This window comes from Octopus sinensis, linkage group LG3 (genome assembly GCF_006345805.1).
Source record: "Octopus sinensis linkage group LG3, ASM634580v1, whole genome shotgun sequence".
Taxonomy (NCBI): domain Eukaryota; kingdom Metazoa; phylum Mollusca; class Cephalopoda; order Octopoda; family Octopodidae; genus Octopus; species Octopus sinensis.
In genome coordinates, this window is record NC_042999.1 from 10,362,574 (window position 1) to 10,375,856 (window position 13,283).

Below are 13,283 nucleotides of genomic sequence, written 5' to 3' on the forward strand. Positions count from 1 at the left end.
TTAGGGAGCTCTTACCTCTGCTGGTGACTAAAGGCCTCTCGCTCAGAGTAAAAGGCAGACTGTATGATGCGTGTGTACGAACAGCCATGCTACATGGCAGCGAAACATGGGCCGTGACTGCTGAGGACATGCGTAAGCTCGTGAGGAATGAAGCCAGTATGCTCCGATGGATGTGTAATGTCAGTGTACATACTCGACAGAGCGTTAGCACCTTGAGAGAAATGTTGTACCTAAGAAGCATCAGTTGTGGTGTGCAAGAGAGACGATTGCGCTGGTATGGTCATGTGGCGAGAATGGATGAAGATAGGTGTGTGAGAAAGTGCCAATCCCTAGCAGTTGAGGGAACCCGTGGAAGAGGTAGACCCAGGAAAACCTGGGACGAGGTGGTGAAGCACGACCTTCGAACTTTAGGCCTCACTGAGGAAATGACCAGCGACCGAGACCTTTGGAAATATTCTGTACGTGAGAAGACCAGGCAGGACAAGTGAGCCCAGCCCACTTATGAATGCCTTTCCTCCCTTGGACACAAAGACCTGTTGAGGCAAGCGAAGTCGATATAGAACCTCATCCGACGACAGACACCCATGCCAACCCCCCATGCTAGCGAAGACATGTTGGGGCAAGCGAAATCGAAATCGAAACCGAATTGAACCAGCCAGGATCCCTGGCCTGGTGGTACGTAAAAAGCACTATCCGACTCGTGGCCGTGGCACGTAAAATACTCCAATGCGACCGTACGACAGGCACCCATGCCAACCCCCTTTGCTTGTGAAGACATGTTGGGGCAAGCGAAATCGAAATCGAATTGAACCAGCCAGGATCCCTGGTCTTGTGGTACGTAAAAAGCACTATCCGACTCGTGGCCGTGGCACGTAAAATACTCCAATGCGACCGTACGACAGGCACCCATGCCAACCCCCTTTGCTTGTGAAGACATGTTGGGGCAAGCGAAATCGAAATCGAATTGAACCAGCCAGGATCCCTGGTCTTGTGGTACGTAAAAAGCACTATCCGACTCGTGGCCGTGGCACGTAAAATACTCCAATGCGACCGTACGACAGGCACCCATGCCAACCCCCTTTGCTTGTGAAGACATGTTGGGGCAAGCAAAATCGAAATCGAATTGAACCAGCCAGGATCCCTGGTCTTGTGGTACGTAAAAAGCACTATCCGACTCGTGGCCGATGCCAGCACCGCCTCGACTGGATTCCGTGCCGGTGGCACATAAAATACACCAATCTGACCGTGGCCGTTGCCAGCCCCGCCTGGCACCTGTGCAGGTGGCACGTAAAAAGCACCCACTACACTCACGGAGTGGTTGGCGTTAGGAAGGGCATCCAGCTGTAGAAACACTGCCAGATTAGACTGGAGCCTGGTGCAGCCTTCTGGCTTCCCAGAACCCCGGTCGAACCGTCCAACCCATGCTAGCATGGAGAACAGACGTTAAACGATGATGATGATGATGATGATATATATATATATGCATATATACATACGTATATGTACATACGTACACATATACGTATATATATATATGTGTGTGTGTGTGCATATGTGGACACAGGACGTCACGAAACGTGTGCAACAAAAATGTACGAAGCACGAGTCCATGGAACATGAACAATTCTTTCGAACAACAAAAGACACAAATGGAGAACAAAAGAAACAACATAAAGAACGACCCTTCATCAGTTGTTGGTGGTTTTTCTAGTCTCGTATTTCGAGCATTTAACAACAATATACGCTTTCGATAAAACAGTTGTTCCCGCAAAGCAAATTAAATAAAATTTGGGATTTTGCGAAGGGTCAAAATAGGTAACACAACCAGGGCAGTGAAAACAAACAGGAAGGGCCGCTAAGCCTAAACGAGGTTGTGATCCGGAAGACAAAAAAAACGATTGTTGTATGAGTCTTTAGAATAAGAAAGAAAGAAAGAAAGAAAGAAAGAAATAGCGAACGAGAGTGAGAACGAATGGATCATTAGTGTGTATGACATTCGGAATTAGTTCTTTCGATAAATTGCGATCTTCTAGTTTTATTCCACTGGCAAGGATCCTGTAAAATCCAAAGACATCAGTTAATTAGAAAAAGGGGGATTGTCCATTGGTTGAGACGAATAAATACCTGGAGTTCTTTAGTAGACAAGAAAAATATTGATTTCTAAAGTTGGTACAAGGCTTTAAATTTTAAGGAAACGGGGAAATCGATTAAATTGATTCCTGGAGTTCATTTCATGTACTTATCTAATAGACTAAGGAAGGACAAACAGACAATTCGACCTTGGTAGGATTTGAACTCAGAGCGTAAAGGGACGTAACTAAATACCACTTTACCTTTTCTTCTAAGCCATCACCTGAAAAGTATTCTTTTCTTCTCTAGGCACAAGGCCCGAAATTTGGGGGGGAGGGAGCTAGTCGATTAGATTGACCCTCCCCCCAGTACGCAACTGGTACTTAAATTGTCGATCCCGAAAGGATAAAAGGCAAAGTCGACCTCGGCGGAATTTGAACTCACAACGTAAAGACAGACAAAATACCTATTTCTTTACTAGCCACGAGGGACTAAACATAGAGAGGACAAACAAGGACAGACAAACGGATTAAGTCGATTATATCGACCCCAGTGCGTAACTGGTACTTATTTAATCGACACCTAAAGGATGAAAGACAAAGTCGACCTCGGCGGAATTTGAACTCACAACGTAGCCGCAGACGAAATACCGTGAGGCATTTCGCCCGGCGTGCTAACCATTCTGCCAGCTCGCCGCCTTCCTGAAACGTATTGGGGAGGCAGTCTTTAAATTGTGTCTTCTAGTTGCAGAAAGCTTAGATATTGCTCAAGAATGCTTACTAACCAATTCTAAGAAATATAACAGGGAATTTCCCCTTATTTGATGCACGGCTCTACATTAGAAGATTAAGAGACATTCATGCGTTTCTCGAATCCATTTGAAGGATAATTGTAGGGAATTAATTTTGAGATTCGAAAACCTGTTGCGAAACCGTTTCACCGAGTGTTTCGCTATTGATTTCAAATGTTCACCATTTTTACCCAATGAAATATTGACTTTGATTGAGGACAAGTACAATAAAAATGTCTTCCTTATCTCTCCACTCATATCGATTCCCGACCAAATATTACCAATTTACTGTCTGTTGCTGAAACCAAATGCTTGAAATTGTCATCCATGTCTGTTTAAATGAGCGATTATTTCAAAATTGTATATTGATCGTTGTAAAGTCAGCCTGTTTCCTTAACGTCATTATACCAGACTTCCTCCGCCTCCTCCTCCGCCTCCTCCTCCGCTTCCTCTTCCTCCTACTTCTCCTCTTCTCCCTTCATATATCTTTACTCTCAGCTCTTAAATCGCTTCTTCTTCTTCTTCTTCTTCTTGTCGTTTATTAATGTTTCTTTTCTGACAACCACACCATTCAATGCAGATATTATTTTGTCTTCTCATAAGAATTAGAAAGCAATTACTCAAACCATAAATATAGAACATTTCACGTATGACTGAAAAGGAAATACATGCTTTAGACGTTTGAATAATTTATCTTTGATTAGGTTTTCCAATAAACCTCATAGGTTTATTATAATACCAATTGAGAAAAAAATTACAATTTTATATTAACTTTAATTACTTTCATTAACGAATTCATTTTATTTTCGATTTCAGTACGCATTTTAACAGCACAAGTTCACATTCCAGGCTTGGCGCTTTGCCTATTTTATCTCAGATTAAACCTCTGTGGGCGTGTGATTATCGTAAATATAAGCACATGAGAACTTCTGTAGAGAGTTAAGGTCTGTGATAAGTATACCTGCACCGTTTCACTTACATTTGGTTTACATTTGAAACAAGTCATTAACCTCGTTTTTTTTTTTTTAAACAGGCTGAGTATCTCGGGTATCATGAACGATAGACTGATGGGTTAAATACCTTAGAGAGTTTTGTCTTGTATCTATTTTTTTTCTGAGTTCAAAAGCGATCCGGAACGAGTTTTGCCTTTCATCCCGTCAAAGTTTATATGCAATACGCTTCAGCTAAAAAAAAAAGTAGTCGGGCTTCTTTAATCAATTTATTCTAATATTAAAAATCATTATCTGACGCCATGTTAGTTTAATCATTCCTCATACTTCTTCCAAGATTACTTCAGCTTAACAAATTCTTCTTTGGTTTACTATATTTTAAATATAATCGTGTCGATTCCAGCGAAAAATGAAATGAAACAAAATCTCAGGTATTTGAAAGCAATTTACGTAACCATTGGTGTTTCGAAAGTCAATTGCTAAACTACCCCCAGGAAGAAACACATATTTGTTTCTTGTATGGCATAAACAATGGATTGAGAGATGAGCCACGTCCAGATTTGAACTCAAAATAACAAAGGAGCAACACTAAACATTGTAATCTATTTAGCCCTATGCTCTTCAGTTTCTGTCCACCTTTCCTCTACATAATCGATGGAAACGACGGGATGGTCGTGGCTGGGATGTTTTTGATTATAAGCCTTAGTGGGGCAGAACTGATCTGAGCTCAAACGACAGCTCAACTCTTTTAATAATATTTTCAGAGCTGGTGTGGCGGTGAGCTGGCAGAATCATAAACACGCCGGACAAAATGCTGAGCGGCATTTCATCCGTCTTTACATTCTGAGTTCAAATTCTGCCGAGGTCGACTTTGCCTTTCCTCCTTTCGGAACCGCTAAAATAAGTACCAGTTGGTTAGTGGGGTCGATGGCATCAACTTACTCCCGCCTCCGAAACTGCTGGCCTTGTGTCGACATTTGAAACCAAGAAACTTAGCGTTGGTCTAAAATAAACCGCTTTTATAAACGTATAATTGGCTGGTTTATCGACAAAGGGTTGGCTGAAAAGTGAAGTCAACTTCATCCTCAACAGGGATTAAACTCAGTGATGTGGAGGGATGAAACACGGCTCTACATACTTCGTCAGTTCATACCAATTATCTCAACACGCTCCACCAGCATCTGTTTGATTAAAGGCGAAATTCTTTACAGATTTAATGCTCTAGTCTACTATTTCTCAACCGAGGTCCATAAGGACCCTGGAAGTCCATAAGGACCCTGGAAGTCCATAAGGACCCTGGAAGTCCATGTAAGAGTTTTGGGGTCCATGAAAGAGATCTGGGGATCCGTGAAAGACTTTTTAGAGTCCTTGAACGAGTTTTGGGAGTCCGTGTAAGAGTTTTGGGGGTCCACGCGAGCAAGAAAACAAATTGAGGATCCACTGTAGTATTTTAAGGGTCCCTGAAAAAATTTCCACTTTAGATGTATTTATTCAGATGGACGAGGTGTGGTCAAAAATATCCGACCTTGATTTTTTTTTTTTTGCACAAAATAATGCGTGAGTAAAATCCGTATGGGTATTAGGTGGCCGCGTTCTTCCTGAGCATGCGCAAACATTGTCTTGTCTGTAGGTTGCCCCATTCGCCCGCAGTGATGCGTTGAGTACAGACATGAAGAGTGTGCTGTGCAACTCTTCTTTTTGAGTCCAGATGATCGAGCGCACTGAGCAGAGACACAGCATCAAATTCTGCCCAAGAACTGGGTGATACGCGAGCCGAGGCTGTCGAGAAGATTCAGAAGGCCTTTGGGGGATGATGCTATGGGGAAAACACAAATAAAGGGGCGGTACAACCGGTTCGATGATGGCTGCACCTCAGTGGACAGCGAGCCACGTTGTGGCAGACCTTCGACGAGCAGAAAGGACGAAATGATTGCAAAAGTTCGAGGAATAAGTCTATGATGACCGTCGTTGCCGAAGTTGGAATCAGCCATGGGTCAGTTCAGTTAGTTCGTTCCGCCCACGTCGTCCAAACATTTCTCGTCAAGCAAACCACAAACCACTTGTTCGTCAGGTTTCCTACTTCCCAGGCTCGGCTTTGTGTGACTTTTGGATTTTCCTAAAGCTCAAAAAAAAAAAACCACTCAAAGGAAGAAAATTTGAGTCAACAGAAGGTGGCTCAATCAAAATGGTGAATTTTTTAATATTACCAGCAGTATCGCCCGGCATTGCTCGGGTTTGTTTTGACCCTTTAGAATTGGAATTTTTGAAAAGTAAAAATTTTGCATTATGTAGCTTGTTATTCTCTTTAAGTGAACATTTTTCTGGTTGGAATACACCGAAAAATGGCGACACAGCAGTCAAAAAATCGTTAAAAAATAGGGATTTTCATAGAAAAAAAGCACCTTTTTGATGTAAATAATTTTTGGTGTTAACATGGTCCGATTTGACTTTTTTCTTCTACGGAAGGAAGAGCAAGCCTTCTTCTATCATACTCCCAATTTTGGTCAACTCGCACCACAAGGTCTCGGAGGAAATAGTGTTAGTTGAAGGCTACCAAACCTGCCATACACAGACAACTTCAGCATTATATATAGAGAGATTGGGGGGGGGCAAAGGTCGGATACTGTTTGACTACAGCTTGTAAATATATTTACAAGAAATCGCTTCCTTTCGCTAATATTTCACGCAGTTCGACATGTTTGCGGCGGCCACTGAATCATGTTCTGGCGGAGAGTGATACTGAAAACCTACACAAGGAAATGAGTGGAAACCAAAATAGGAAATTTTGAAATAAGTATCAATAAAACTAGCTTTTAAGCATCGAATGGCTATGAAGGTGTGGGTTCCACCAGAATGATGCAGTAATCAAAACAAATGGTTGAGAACCACAGCCTTAGATCAACCATGCGGTGTTAGGGTTAATGGTTTGCGTAATAAGTTTGGAGGACGAAGGCGAAAGTTTTTGAGGCGACTTAAATATGATCAGATTTAAATCTGAACTATTTTCATTTGATGTGCAACAGTTTAAATAAGAATTACAGCCAGGCATTCACTTGAATAAACAATCGAGTTGAAAAACCAGCAGTGATGGCCACGATGCAAATCATTTGATAACTTTGAACTTGTATTTTCGAAATCGTGTTTGATTGACAAGGGATTTGATCGGAGATCGTGTGTGGAATCTGAAATAATTACATCAGGTTAAAGCTAGGAAAGCTATTTTAATTACATACAAACACACTGTTATATTCATTTTTGTTATAGTTTGAAATGTCAAAAGAGCGGATCAGTGTCCAGGACGGAGATGGTCCGGCGAATGACTTTTGATACTGAATTATTATAGAAACTGGAAGGCAACTCGCCGTGACGAGGGAACTTCGGCAGGATATACACTTGCCATGATGGATAATATATCAGGAAATATGGCAGACATGCAATCATTGTGGACAACTTTACACACAAACAAAAACATATACATATGTATGTATGTATGTATGTATGTGTGTGTGTGTGTGTGTGTGAGTATGTATGTGTGTGTATGTATGTTTGTATGTGTGTGTGTGTGTGTGTGTGTGTGTGTGTGTGTGTGTGTGTGTGTGTGTGTGTGTGTGTGTATGTATGTAAGTGTGTATATGTATGTGAAATAAATAGAGCGACAGAGTTAGTATTAATATCCAAAGGTAAGTTATTCTCCACTTAAAAGTGGATGTTGCAATATTCCCCAAGAAAGAAAAACATTCCTGTAGTTATTTCGTGCCCAAAAGCCTGTCACAGACGATCGCCAGCGGCAGACGATCGCCGCTGCTTCCACCACGACGACTTCCAGATCACGTCACTTCGGTCTAATCTTGTTCCGTACTTCTATGTCTATCGCTAGCGCGCCAGTTGCTGCTATTTCCAGCCGCTTGGTGTCTATCATTGAAAAGGCCAAATTAAACCAAAACCATGTGATCTGCTGTATTTATTACGTTTAATGGATCTTTTCCTTTTGAACAGCAGTTTGTAACATAATTTCTAGGTAACTAAAAAATTTTAAACTTCGTATACTGGTAGAATATGTTTATAAAACATCATTTTCTCTTGGCTTTATTGAGAAAATTCTATAGGTTGTAACATATTTCGTCTAAGATTTCGAGCATTTCGGCAATTTTAACCAATCACTGGCGTCCATTTAGGTAAATAACATTCTGTGCATAATGAATATGTCCCTCCTTTAAGAAACAGATTGGGTTTATTTACATTTGTGAAGAAAAAAAGATACCCTTCCCCCACCCCTAACCCTAACCCTAACTCTAACCCTAAATCTAGAATAGATTGAAATGCAATAGGGTTATAATTATGGGTGACAATTTCATATGACACCGCTAAGTTTTTTATAGCGGTGTCGTATGAAATTGTCACTCATAATTATAACCCTAGTATCGATCTATTGCATTTCAATCTATTTTAGATTTAGGGTTAGAGTTAGGGTTAGGGGTTGGGGAAGGGTATTAAAGACGAAATATGTTACAACCTATAGAATTTTCTCAATAAAGCCAAGAGAAAATGATGTTTTATAAACACATTCTACCAGTATACGAAGTTTAAAATTTTTTAGTTACCTAGAAATTATGTTACAAAGTGCCGTTCAAAAGGAAAAGATCCCGTTTAATAAAATCAAATACAAGAAAAACACAATGTACATGTATTCATTCTTAAGATGTTCTTCAAACTCCTCCCATTACTCTGACATTTACTCCTCCTCATCTATGTTTGTGAGTTTTCTTTTTTTCATTATATGTGTAATGATCTTTTACTCATTGCATAACACCAAGCCTAGTATATGCACTCGTCCAGTACCATTTATGTTAACTCTCTCTGTGTCGCTCTCTCTCTCTCTCTCCACCGTAAAGAATGGAGAAATCAACCAACCAACCTTTGTATCGGTTATTATTATATTGGTTTCAAATTTTGACACAAGACCAGCAAGTTTGGGGGAGAGGAAGTCGATTATATCAACCCCAGTATGCAACTGGTACATAATTTCATCAACCCTAAAAGGATGAAAGGCCAAGTCAATCTTAACAGAATTTGAACTCAAAACCTAAAAACAACCGAAATGGCACAAAGCATTTTCCCGATGTGCCAACGTCTCTGCTGGCCTGGCATCTCATCAGTTTGCTTTGAGACGAAGAAGGTGCTGAGCTCATAGCATCATTAACCAGACGAGACAAACTGCTTTGCATGCTTTGAGTTCAAATGTTGCCAACATCAATTTAGCTTTTTATCCTCTTGGGGGAAAATAAAATAGGGACCAGTCAAATACCAGAGTCAATGTAATAGACCAGCCCCCTCCCTCAAAGTTTCAGGCCTTGTGGTGTGTAGTAGAAATAATTATTAGAGAATGGAAATTGTAGTTGTGATACCTGTACCAGTGGCATGTAAAAAGCACCACCTGAACGTGGCCGATGCCAGCACCACCTTGACTGGCTTCTGTGCCGGTGGCACGTAAAAAGCACCGACCAATCGTGGCTGCTGCCAGCCTCCCCTGGCACTTGTGCCGGCTGCATGTAAAATGCACCTACTTCACTCACAGAGTGGTTGGCGTTAGGAAGGGCATCCAGCTGTAGAAACACTGCCAGATCAGACTGGAGCCTGGCACAACCTCCTGACTTCCCAGACCCCGGTTGAACCATCCAACCCGTGCTAGCATGGAAAACGGACATTAAACGATCATGATGATGATGATGATATTACTACGTAAAAAGCACGAGTGTTGAGAACTGGTGCTGGTGTCATGGAGAAAGCACTCAGTCCCCATTTCTGTAAAGTGGTTGTTGTTAGGGAGAAGGACATCCAGCTATAGAAACCACGCCAAAGCAGACAAGGGTTCAGTTCCCAGCTTTACCAGCTCATTACACCATCCAACCCATGCTTGCATGGAAAATGGATGTTAAATGATGGTGATGATGATGGATCTCTTCAATTTGAAACATCAGATCCAGTTTCACTTAATTTCTAAACACTGACATAGGTGATGGCAACATTATGGAATTTGGCTGTTCTCTTTGATGTTCTCACTTCAAATTTTCTTAGGGCTGATAGCAGCTAAATACTGGGGCCAATCTAGGACTCCTCCAACAAAATATGCTTTAAAAGAATTTGGGGAGTTACAAAAAAAAAAAAAAAAATCAGGAAACAGGGTTAATTCTTTTGATTTGGTATCTGCTGCAAAATATAGCAAATCTATGCTTGCTTTTTTTTTAAAGGGGGGAGAGCAGTTGTATGTTTTTAGCAAAGACTGTAAATGCCTCAGTCCATCTAACTGTAAAAAGAAACCAGTTGTAGGGAGGGGAAGTTCAGTTTGTAGTTCAATCTTGGTGGATTCCTCCTTTTCACCTTCGGCCCAGTGCGTCCATGCTGCCAACAAAGCACGCGGAGTTCTGTTCTTGATTCGAAGGTCATTCGGAATGCTCACAGCAGCCATATTCCTACCGCTCTATGTCACGCTGGTGAGACCCATATTGGAGTACGAGATTCAAGCCTCTTCTCCTTATCTCCTCAAAGACATACAGCATCTAGAAAGAGTCCAGAAGCTGGCTACCCGCATGGTTCTTAGATTCAAGAATTTGTCTTATGAAGAAAGGCTGAAGACGCTCGACCTTTATTCTCTAGAAAAACGACGACGCTGTGGTGATCTCATTCTTGCTCACAACATCATAAGCGGAAAGTGTAAACTCTCGAAAGAGCTGTTCTTCACTTCTGCTCCAGAGCGTTGGCTGCGGGGTCATTCCGAAAAGCTCTATCTGCGACGATTTCATCTCAATCGAAGGAGAGGAGCTTTCTCCGTCCGGGTTGCGGATCCGTGGAATAAGCTGCCGGACGAGATGGTGAAGATGCCGACAACCACTCGGTTCAAAGTCTCCCTTGACCACAAGTGGCCTGAACTCATTACATGAACACCACCCTGTACATAACTCCATGTCCCCCTACATGGCCTTGCTTTTTGCTTTTTGAGCCAAAAAATAAACTAACTAACTAAGTTTGGCTCTCCAGAAATACTCCTTTGAGTAAAATATTTAATGTGAGTGAATCTTGGACGATAAGCAAAGTCATGGAGAAGAGACTCAAAGCTACAGGAATGTGGTTTTATAGAAAAATGCTTAGAATCTCTTGGGTAGAGAGGATGAGGAATGTGAAAGTGATGAAGAAGATGAAAGTGAAGAGAGAGTTGATGGATACTGTCAGAGAGAGACAGCGGAGATTTGTTGGTCATTTTCTCTGAGAGGATGATGGAATGGAGACTGAGCAGGTGGGAAAGGAGAGCAAGAGAGGAAGGCAGAGAATGAAGATGTTTGAGTGGAGGAAGAAGAGAATGAAGAATGTGCAGAGCGAGAAAGGCCTGGGTGATGTTGTGAGGAGAGAGAGAAATAAATGGAGGAAGAACAAGCCAGGATTCGTGAAAGGCAAGAATATGTCTTGAGACACAAAAGAGAGAAGTGATGATAAAAAGACAGGAAGAATATTTGATTGGAGATTCTGTTATTGTTGTTGATCTTTATTCTGAAGATGCTTAAAACAATGAAGAGAGCAGCTTCTTTATTGATCAATTATGACCAAAGAAAGAAGCCAATGCAACGAATAACAGAGGGGATAACGAGTTAAAGCATGAATATCTTGAAACCCCTTCGTTATCAAATTTTCTGTTGCCAATTCATTTGGAAACTAATCTTTTATCTTTTATTTGTTTCAAACTAAACCCTTGAAGGCAAGACTACGGCACTGCCCTTAAGGGTTTAGTCTTCAAATCGACCCTGCCACATAAAAAGCACCCAGTGGAGCACTCTGTAAAGTGGTTGGTTTTAGGAAAGGCATCCAGCCGTAGAAACCCTGCCAAAACAGACAATGGACCCTAGTGCAGCCCTCCAGCTTTGCCATCTCCTGCTAAACCATCCAACCCATACCAACATGGAAAATGGGTATTAATTGGTGATGATGATGATGATGCACTTATTCTATTGGTCTCTTTTGCCAAACTGTTTCATTTTGAGGATGTAAACAAACCGACACCAGTTATCAAGCAGTGGTTGTGGGAGACAAACATAAAGACATGCAGATATATATATGCATACATACGACAGGTTTCCAACAGTTTCCATCGATCAAATTCACTTACAGGACATAAGTTCATCCCAGGGCCATAGCAGGTGAAGTATGCTGGGACTGAACCCAAAACCACATGGTTACAAAACGTGTTTCTTCACCACACAGCTAGGCTGGTGTGAACAAAGAATATAGTAGAAGTACTTTGTCATTATTAAGCTGGTATTTCAGGCAGCAAGCTGGCAGAATGGTTAGCACACCAGGTGAAATGCTTAGTGGTATTTCGTCAGTCGTTACGTTGTGAGTTCAAATTCCGCCGAGGTCGACTTTGCCTTTCATCCTTTCGGGGTCGATAAATTAAGTACCAGTTATGCACTGGGGTCGATGTAAATCGACTTAATACCTATGTCTGTCCTTGTTTGTCCGCTCTGTGTTTAGCCCCTTGTGGGTAATAAAGAAATAGGTATTTAAGGCAGCAAGCTGGCAGAATCGTTAGCAAAATGATTAGCGGCATTTCGTCCATCATTATGTTCTGAGTTCAAATTCTACCAAGGTCACCTCTACCTTCCATCATTTTGGGGTCAATAAAATAAGTATCGCTAGAGTCGACATAACCTACCTCCCCACTCCACCAGATTTCGGGTCTTCCGCTTATAGTACAAAGGGTTATTAAGCTGGTGTTTGAAACCTAATTCAACTCTCTGCTGACAGGTTTGAACCCCCACTGTCTCTATGTCCACTAATATATCTACCTGTCTGCCCACCTAGTGTTATCTTTGTACACCCACCAACCTCGTCCAGCTCTCTGCCTATTTATCATATCCACTTTTCTGTCTGTCAACAAAGCTGTCAACTCCGTCAATACAGATAAGCATTTAAATCAAATACATTTTTCTTTAAAAAGAAAAATGTATTCGATTTAAATGCTTATCTGTATTGATAAACTACAGGAGTGGTGTGCAACTGGTAAGAAGCTTCCTTCATAATCACATGGTTCTGGGTTCAGTCCCACTCTGTGGCACCTTGAACAAGTGTCTTCTACAATAGCCTCGGGCCAACAAAAGTCTTGTAAGTGGATTTGGTAGACAGAAATTGAAAGAAGTCTGTGGTGTGTATATATATATATATATATATATATATATATGAACGCCATGATAGATCGTTAGCTCCTACGCGCATTTTTTTCTCTCCTTTTTTTTCTGTGTATCTTTCTGTCAAAGAGCGTAGGCTCAAAACGTAAAAGACTTGTTCTATTTATATTCCTGAGCGCCATACTAATACATTTGTTTGTTTGTACTCCACCTGCCTTCGTCTTTTGTTTATTTTCGTAAACCTTCCCGTTATATATATATATATATATATATATATATATACATGTATATATGTATGTA